At 35.4% G+C, this 7,844-nt stretch overlaps 1 pseudogene; it reads right to left on the minus strand.

Moving 5' to 3' along the window:
* LOC109086058 overlaps nucleotides 1–7,844 on the minus strand; it is a 36,070-nt pseudogene that overhangs the window by 7,817 nt on the left and 20,409 nt on the right.

Below are 7,844 nucleotides of genomic sequence, written 5' to 3' on the forward strand. Positions count from 1 at the left end.
AAACAGTAGAATTGTGAAATATTATTACAATGTTAAAATAACTTTTTATTTTATTTATTTACAAAGTTACCTTTTGTACATTAAGCATTATTTCTCCAGTCTTCAGGGTCACATGGTCCTTCAGATATCATTTTAATATGCTAATATGCTGCTCAAGAATCATTTCATATGTTGAAAACAGTGGTGCTGCTTAATATTTTTGAGAAAAAAATTGCTTGTTTGTGCTTTCCAGCTCAGCCTGACACACGTTGATGAAAACTGTCCAGGCTGTAGTGTAGTCGTTTGTGCATGTGCTCAGAACATGTATACGCACTTCTGGCTCTGGAGGAACCAGAAGACTTGAGTCTGACCTAGGTCATGTCCTTTTTCCACTTAACTTTCCTATAAAATAAAGGCAAATGAGCACTCACAAATACTTGAACACTCACCAGGCTTGCTCCACCTCGCTCTTTGGCCAGTCATGGCGGCACATGTGAGCTGTAATGTTGTTGGGCTTGGTGAACTTCACCAGCGCGCTGAAGATGGGATAGGGTGTCATAATGAGGAAGGACAGGACCCAGGTAGAAGCAATGACTTTGTAGGCATGGGATCGGGTCTGCCATGCCCGGGACTTCAGCGGGTTGCAAATGGCACTGTACCTCTCAATGGCTATAGCCACCAGACTGAAGGTAGATATACAGACGGAGATGCCTGTAATAAAGCAAAAGAATTATACTGAAAATAAATATCGCAATTAAAACCGTAAAAGACTGTAAAAATGCTATAGCAAGAACCTGTTGATTGGTTGGTTAGTAAGTTAACTTACTATATACAGGTATATAGTGGAAAACTGTAATAAATCTAACCAGACATTTTACAGTTTACAGTAATTTTGCAATGTACAATTTTACAGTAAAATACTGTTGAATGCACAGTTTTTGGAAGTGAAAAGTCTTCTTGTAATTAACAGTGAAAACCCTAAATTGGCATTCCCAGAATTCACTTGTTATTTTTACCATAATGTTTCTTGTTTGTTTGTTTGTTTGTTTGATTTTCAGTTTTTGATAAAGAAATTGGCATTGAGTCAAGAGCCAAGAGTCAAGATCTTGTCTAAACGGTTTATCCAGAAAGTTTTCTGATTCAGTTGCTCCTATCGTTATGCGTATTCACTGCAAATCCGTATTTATTCCCCCTAAAGCTTGATGCTTTGCAAAACTGAAAGCGACAAAATCCTTAATACGTTCTTCTAAAAATACAAAGCTTAGTGAAAATCATTGCAGAATGGCATTCTTGTTGGTGAGCGTTGTAAAGCGAGATTTCCGACAGCCCCTCATGTTTGAGGAATTACTGGCCCGATGGCCCGAGAGCTTTGATCTGATCTCGCCCCTCCGCACCAGAGCTCATACCAAGGAAATTGTTCTTTGCTTTACAAATCCCCTTCCTCTCTCTGCCCCCTCGAAAAAACAAACAGTGGGAGGGAAGTTGTGGTTGGCACAGCGTGTTGGATGTGCTGCCCTGTCTCACTCCGACACTGTGTGGGCCGCAGGGCACTCGCACACACTCAAGCAAATAAGATCTGCTCTCTTGTGAACTGTGTCATCTCCAGGGCCTCCACCAGACAGTCAACATATGTGCAGGAGAAAACATCCTTTAGAAATGCTATCTGATCACCCGTGAATAACAGTAAAAAAAAAAAAAAAAAAAAACCTTGACAGTGTAATTGGTTTCAGGCCACCAACACCTGAATCGTTCCTTGTGCCTGTGACTTTATGCAAATGCATAGCAATATGGTCCACTGCTGCCCACGCCAGAATTGTCTTTTGATTTTTTGCCCCTTCAAATCATTTGCCAGCAGCCCTTGTGTGTCAGATCTGACCTTGGTATTGTATTGGCTGTCGCTGGATGAGCCTTGACTTTCATTTAGGGAGGTAGTGATCCATGAAACAGTGCAGATCAAGCTGGATGCATTCATACATATGTCTACATCAGTGGGCAATTTCTCAAAGCTAGGGTCAGTGCCAAAATCTGACATCCTGGTAACCGTATTACAAATGAACAGTAGTCTCACCAAGTCATTATGAGTTGTGCTTTATAGTCTAACTCAAATTGCAGCTTATTTGTGTTTTTTTTTTTTTGTTTGTTTGTTTTTTTTCTGTACTGTTTTTAACATTTAACATTAAGTACATGATACTACAATAATAAATCATGTGAAAAATAAATAAATAAATAAATAAATAAATAAAATAAAGTACAGTGCATAGCAGAGCAGAGCAGCAAACTGTGATATGGTTCATGAAGGCTTGATGCATGAATATTAATTATGAAAAAGACATTTTTTAAATGTTTCAGAATATAGATATTGCAAACCTGTTTTTATTTATTTATTTATTTCTGCTTGTGCAATTTATCTAAACAAGTTAAGTCAACTTTATTTCTATAGTGTTTTACACAATATTGAGGGAAAACATATTTATTTGTGGCCATTATTTCTCTCATTTTAGTTAAATCAAAACAAGAGAGCAAATTAGTATGGCATGGCCATGAATTAACTAGTCATGGGAATTCTTATATATATTCTATATATATATTCTATATAATTTTTTTTTTTGTTTTTTTTTATAAGGTTCACAGTGATAAATAACAGAATCAGTTGGAATCAGAATCAGTTCAGATTCCACTGTTGAGCAGCTCTAAAAGACAATAGTGTCATTATTGAGCTCAAGTCAGTTCAGTGTTTGGATCAGTTCAGATCAATAACAGTGTGAAGTTCATCCATTTATAACAAGTTCAGTTTAACTAAAAGCAGTTCTACACAAGGGCTGCAATGTCATTATTCAGTTTGAGTCAGTTCAATTTTTTGTTTGTGTTAATATTAGTTATTCGTTATTCTGTTTGATTTAGTTCAGTGTTGATTTAGTATTATTGTCGATATTGCAAGATGTGATACATCTGTACAGAAGACAATAGTATCATCATCCAGCTTAATTCACTTCAAGTTTTGTTTTCATCCGATGGTGTCAGAGTATGCTGAAGAGCTTTAGATTTAGTCTATACTGTATTTGCCTTTATTCAACTAAGCAATTTTTCTTCTGTAAATACAGTGCGTGCTTCTATTTTCTTGTACTTATTCCAACATTGTGCTTTATAAGTAGTTTTAAAAAAATTACATTTTAGCATATTATTGTGTACACTTTCTCTAGATTTAGATTGCAATGGATTAACCCCCCACCCCCCAAAGATTTACTTTAATACATCGCATTTGATTGGCTTACTCATGTGCATGGTCATTGCATGGTTATTGTTCCCACAGAAAAACACTGTCCCACAAATAAGTGTTTTTTTTTTTTTTTTTTTTCATGTCTAAATGTCTAAATATAAAATTCAAGCAATAATGTCTTAATTCCTTAGGTCTAAGACAGCATCGGCCCATCCCCTGAGATCCAAAAACTGTAATCATCTACATTAAAAAGTGCTCCTTTCTTTCACCGGTGCATTGTACTACATGCATTTTTATTGCTTTTCCAATCATTAGATCAACATATGATGAATTACTGCTGCCATAATAGGAAAGGAGATGTATTGAAACATCTTTAAAAACTCAAAGGAGATGTTTTTACACAGAAAAGAACGAGTTCATTTAAATATTCATAAATATTCTGACAATTGCTGTGACTGTGCATGTACAGACTAAATTAAAAGACGTGTAAAAATTAATATCTTTCAAAGAGAGCATTCGAAGCCACGTGGTAAAAGTTCTGCATATCTAGGCAGCAACAGTAATTAAAGCCTGTGACTTTTAAAACAGACTCTCCCTGGGTGCCATATGCCTGCAGGATATTCAGTGCAAAGTAGCTGTACCTTTCTTTGTGATTTAGGCAGGTACATTGGTAACATGCCTCATTTAAGATTAGAAGAAATTAAAGTCCATCTTACCCATAAGATAGGCCACAATCTTTGCACATGGCAGCTCCAAAGATGAAATCCTACCAGCAGGTTGGGAATAAAAGTGAAGGGCATGCAGAAACAGCCATCATGAGATCACTAATGGCCAGGACGCGAGCAGGACTGAGTTGGGTCCACCGGCCTGCATTCGCTTATTCACAGCCACCAAAGTACCACAATTGCCAGCAGCGGTTACCAAACACACTCAGCAGGAATATGAGAGGAGTATAGCAAGATGCGCATCCGCGAATCCATCTTCTGAAAGACAAAGATCAACACAACAGTCTATAACCATATTAATGGCCTTTAAAATTACAAAGTATAAAACACACGTACCGATAATGCCTAGCTTATTCTAATTGGATAGGTAACATTTCTAAGGGTCTCTAAAATTTATCAACATTATCAAACAACTTGTTTGTACCCAATCGACTACATGCTTTCTGTTTGTCGAACTGATCTATATAGATATATTATATATAATATAATATATATATATAATATATATAGATATATATATATTATTATATATATATATATATTGTCAGGCTTCACCAGGGTTAACATAAGATATTACCACGGGAAATAAAGTCATTTAATGTGGAGGCCAAAAAAATAGTGACTGGGGGGCAAAAATAGATCATGGAGGACGGGTTTACTTGGCATTTAAATGCTCAGTGTTACAATCACTAATCACTTTGAAATATGCCAGATCATTGCACATATATTTTAATTACTGTCAATGTTCAAAGGCCCTCCGTTACATGAAACTCTCAACAATCACCCTTGATTACGTTGTGAGTTTATTTTTCACCCCGTCAGCCATTTACTGATTGAAACTCTATACATAATAACTATTGGGGGGAAAGGTTAAGAACTGACCAAAGGATAAACACAACAAAACAATGTTTTTAGATTAATCATTTAATAACTCATCTGTGACATGTACATAGCTGTTTAATTAGCATGCAACAGTACTGGGGTTCAGATTCGTTAAAAACTAGACTGGAATGGACTATGTTGCCACTGCGTCTGTACAGTATATATATATATAGGGCCTTCAGGGTCAAGTAAAATTTTAATCGCGAATTAATTTACAACGATAGTGTTCGAGCTTCATTAAATCTAATTATCACAAAATAAATTTTTACGGTGAAGATACCCAATAAAAGATTATTTAAAGCTATTTTTTTGTTGTTGAACATGAAAAAGTATCAAGTCGACACATTAAAAAACTAAAGCTTTTAGAAATAAAGATTTTAAGTATTTTTGATTTAACATAAAATTTATTTACACATACTGTTAAACCTGAGGCTAACAAAAAGGCCTAACATAAAATACTGGAACATAAAAGAAAAAACTTGTGAGAACCATCTCAGTATTTTTTTGTTCATACAATGCAAGTCCATTCTTCACCAAACACAGCTTTGGTTACCCAACCATCTAAATTCCCACAAAAGAAGGTTTTGAAACGACATGAGGGTTGCATAAATGATGACAGAATGTTTTTTTTTTTTTTTTTTTTTTGGGTTAACTACCCCTTTAATGTTTATTATTATTATTATTCTAGTATTTTAAATATTATTATTATTATTATTATTATTTTTTTTGTTAATTAATTATCTCAAATAAGAAACATTAATCTGCCAGCACGTGGCTGGTGGAAATTTTCTTTATGGGAGTCATTTGATTCAAACGGCTGATTCATTCAGGAAATTCAGAATGGCCCGACCCCCCCCCCCCCCCCAGACCCCTATTATGATTTTTATGGGCCTTGAAATCTACATTGATTCACCGGATTCATTGTCAGAAACTAAAAGGAACCGCTGTGTGTGCTCGGAGCCTACGCACAAACTTATTTTCTGCTATGGGCCTTCAAGGAAAATATTCTTTGCAAAAATGAGCAAAAAACACAAAACATTTGTGTTTAAAACTATAACACAATATAAACTTTCATTGACTGAACCTGTTGTAAAAAAAAATCACATTTGCACTCGTGGATCTCGGACTCATAAACAAGCCCCACACATTTGTCCTAGCAATCGCTCCTTGCCTGCCAGCTGTGATACTCTGTCCTATCGATGTCAATATTGAGCACAAACAAACTCATGCATATTTTTGCCCCAATATTTTGAATTTAGGACATAACTGCATTTATGACGTCTAGTTGCCCTGCATCATATTTCCCCCCGTTCAGCACGTCAACTGTATGAAATGCAACTCCCTCTCTGTCGTATGACATACAGGTCTGAGGACGGGGCCAGTGCATTAACTGCGTTAAAATATTTTAATCGCATTATTTTTCATAACTAATTCATAACTAATTAATTAAGTTAACACGTTAAACTGACAGCCCTATAATATATATATATAGCCTGTGTGTGTGTGTGTGTGTGTGTGTGTTTATAATTACAATGAACTTGATTATAAAATACACTTTTCTGTACTCCACAGTGACTGTTTCTAAAACAAGTTAATCTATAAATTTGCTATGTGCTGTCAGGTTTTCTAGCTGACTTGCTGAATAATTAGAAGTGATAAATGCCTCTAATGGTCCTCAATGCAACCTCCTGCTAGTATGGAAAAAATCCAGCATCATCAAATAACATCTTCAGAATGTAACAGCTCACTCAAACACTTGAAGCTGTGTGTTTTTCAGAAATGGCTAATGGATTGTGTTTTTCTAGCTGATCTCTGTGGCCATAAATCTGAATTTTTACACAGGGAATCCTTCTTTCTGACATAGCCCATCACTTTGTTTAAGCAATGAGTTGGAAACTTGATATCCGTAACTGAAATGTTAATGTGTAATTGGAAAGTTGTCTGATTGTTGATCAATCAAAGGGGAAATGCGGTGACTAATGGAGAAAAATTGGGATTACTGCAAAACAATATTAGACTATGAATCCGCAACTCTGCTGGAATGTCATAAACATAATGAATTCATTTAATAGCATCATAAATATGGAGCTCTTCATAAAGCACTTCATTAGAGCAAAGAAAACTTCAAAAATTATTCTATGCAGGTGACTTAATTAAATATATATATATATATATATATATATATATATATATATATATATATATATATATATATATATATATATATATATATATTTAATAATTAATTAATAATAAATATATAACTTTATTATTACATTTTTAACTCTTTCCCTGCTAGCCTTTAAAAGGTTATTGGTGCCCACCAGCATTTTGATAATTATCACAACATTTCATGGCTGTATGAATATCTGAACACACCATAGAAAGAACAGAACCTCTGCTTTAAAAAAAAAAAAAAAAAATTCTTCAAGCTTCATTTATTTTTTATCAACACTTTGATATTATTCTACATATTCATCTGGCTTACATATGCAATGCAGCTTGTTTTGCTTCTTCTTCACCATTCTCTTTCATCCAGAATTCAATACTCAGAATATGTGTGTAATAGTGCTAGGGTGACCATATCGCCATTCATATGGGGAAACATCCGGGCGGATTTTTAATATTGACTAAAATATCCAGGTTTTGGCTGATTGCAGGTGTCGTTGTCGCCATTCATAGAGCTATAGAACAAACAGGCGGCTCCTTATGCTTCGGTTAGCCAGCACCTACTTTTTTTTTGAGCAGTGACACTTCCAAGTCAAGTGAGCGAGCGAACTGCGATGCATATTTGCATCGCTTTGATTGTTCCTGTGATCTCACCTTCTCACGTGCAGACCCGCGATTGGTTGATTATTTATAATACCTGCATGTTATTGGTCAAACTGCTTTGGATGTTTTAGGCAATATTAAAATCCTGGCCGGGACGTGTCCCGTATGAACGGTGCATATGGTCACTCTTAATAGTGCCTCTCACATAACACAGCAAGCCGAAAACACAGCAAGCCGGAAAATTCTGTCAATGGCAGGGAAAGAGTTAA

Source organism: Cyprinus carpio, chromosome B9 (genome assembly GCF_018340385.1).
Source record: "Cyprinus carpio isolate SPL01 chromosome B9, ASM1834038v1, whole genome shotgun sequence".
NCBI classification, from domain to species: Eukaryota; Metazoa; Chordata; class Actinopteri; order Cypriniformes; family Cyprinidae; genus Cyprinus; species Cyprinus carpio.